The following is a 2500-nucleotide window of genomic DNA, read 5'->3' as shown; positions in this document are numbered from 1 at the left end:
GGTCTTAAATTTGACAAATTTTGGCACCAACCTATCTAGTCGCGGTGCACCGACCAACTTGGCCAAGTGCAAAATGCATCCAATTCAAAACTTTTGTGCACCAACACTTTTACAGTACTCATTTGGGGGCATTTGGAGGCCTTTCCAACCCTCACATCTCAAAAACCACGAATTTCATTTTTTCACAAATCTCCCCACCAAGCCATCTAGCTATGCCGTGGTGCACCGCCAACCTTGGCCATGTGCAAAACCCTCCGAACTCAAAACTTTCGTGCACCAAGAATTTCATGGTATTCATTTGGGGGCATTTGGAGGCCATTCCAACCCTCACATCTCAAAAACCACGAATTTCATTTTTTCACAAAACTCCCCACCAAGCCATTTAGCTATGCCGCGGTGCACCGCCAACCTTGGCCATGTGCAAAACCCTCCGAACTCAAAACTTTCGTGCACCAAGAATTTCATGGTATTCATTTGGGGACATTTGGAGGCCATTCCAACCCTCACATCTCAAAAACCACGAATTTCATTTTTTCACAAAACTCCACACAAGCCATCTAGCTATGCCGCGGTGCACCGACCAACTTGGCCATGTGCAAAACCCTCCGAACTCAAAACTTTCGTGCACCAAGAATTTCATGGTATTCATTTGGGGACATTTGGAGGCCATTCCAACCCTCACATCTCAAAAACCACGAATTTCATTTTTTCACAAAACTCCACACAAGCCATCTAGCTATGCCGCGGTGCACCGACCAACTTGGCCATGTGCAAAACCCTCCGAACTCAAAACTTTCGTGCACCAAGAATTTCATGGTATTCATTTGGGGACATTTGGAGGCCATTCCAACCCTCACATCTCAAAAACCACGAATTTCATTTTTTCACAAAACTCCACACAAGCCATCTAGCTATGCCGCGGTGCACCGACCAACTTGGCCATGTGCAAAACCCTCCGAACTCAAAACTTTCGTGCACCAAGAATTTCATGGTATTCATTTGGGGGCATTTGGAGGCCATTCCAACCCTCACACCTCAAAAACCACGAATTTCATTTTTTCACAAAACTCCACACAAGCCATCTAGCTATGCCGCGGTGCACCGACCAACTTGGCCATGTGCAAAACCCTCCGAACTCAAAACTTTCGTGCACCAAGAATTTCATGATATTCATTTGGGGGCATTTGGAGGCCATTCCAACCCTCACACCTCAAAAACCACGAATTTCATTTTTTCACAAATCTCCCCACCAAGCCATTTAGCTATGTCGTGGTGCACCGCCAACCTTGGCCATGTGCAAAACCCTCCGAACTCAAAACTTTCGTGCACCAAGAATTTCATGGTATTCATTTGGGGGCATTTGGAGGCCTTTCCAACCCTCACATCTCAAAAACCACGAATTTCATTTTTTCACAAAACTCCCCACCAAGCCATTTAGCTATGCCGTGGTGCACCGACAACCTTGCCCATGTGTAAAACCCAACCAACTCAAAACTTTCGTGCACCAAGAATTTCATGGTATTCATTTGGGGACATTTGGAGGCCATTCCAACCCTCACATCTCAAAAACCACGAATTTCATTTTTTCACAAAACTCCACACAAGCCATCTAGCTATGCCGCGGTGCACCGACCAACTTGGCCATGTGCAAAACCCTCCGAACTCAAAACTTTCGTGCACCAAGAATTTCATGGTATTCATTTGGGGACATTTGGAGGCCATTCCAACCCTCACACCTCAAAAACCACGAATTTCATTTTTTCACAAAACTCCCCACCAAGCCATTTAGCTATGCCGCGGTGCACCGCCAACCTTGGCCATGTGCAAAACCCTCCGAACTCAAAACTTTCGTGCACCAAGAATTTCATGGTATTCATTTGGGGACATTTGGAGGCCATTCCAACCCTCACATCTCAAAAACCACGAATTTCATTTTTTCACAAAACTCCACACAAGCCATCTAGCTATGCCGCGGTGCACCGACCAACTTGGCCATGTGCAAAACCCTCCGAACTCAAAACTTTCGTGCACCAAGAATTTCATGGTATTCATTTGGGGACATTTGGAGGCCATTCCAACCCTCACATCTCAAAAACCACGAATTTCATTTTTTCACAAAACTCCACACAAGCCATCTAGCTATGCCGCGGTGCACCGACCAACTTGGCCATGTGCAAAACCCTCCGAACTCAAAACTTTCGTGCACCAAGAATTTCATGGTATTCATTTGGGGACATTTGGAGGCCATTCCAACCCTCACATCTCAAAAACCACGAATTTCATTTTTTCACAAAACTCCACACAAGCCATCTAGCTATGCCGCGGTGCACCGACCAACTTGGCCATGTGCAAAACCCTCCGAACTCAAAACTTTCGTGCACCAAGAATTTCATGGTATTCATTTGGGGACATTTGGAGGCCATTCCAACCCTCACATCTCAAAAACCACGAATTTCATTTTTTCACAAAACTCCACACAAGCCATCTAGCTATGCCGCGG

Source organism: Vigna unguiculata, unplaced genomic scaffold, assembly GCF_037176805.1.
Source record: "Vigna unguiculata cultivar grain cowpea cultivar isolate G323 ecotype 2 unplaced genomic scaffold, ASM3717680v1 ptg000217l, whole genome shotgun sequence".
Taxonomy (NCBI): Eukaryota; Viridiplantae; Streptophyta; class Magnoliopsida; order Fabales; family Fabaceae; genus Vigna; species Vigna unguiculata.
This window is presented reverse-complemented; position numbering follows the sequence as displayed.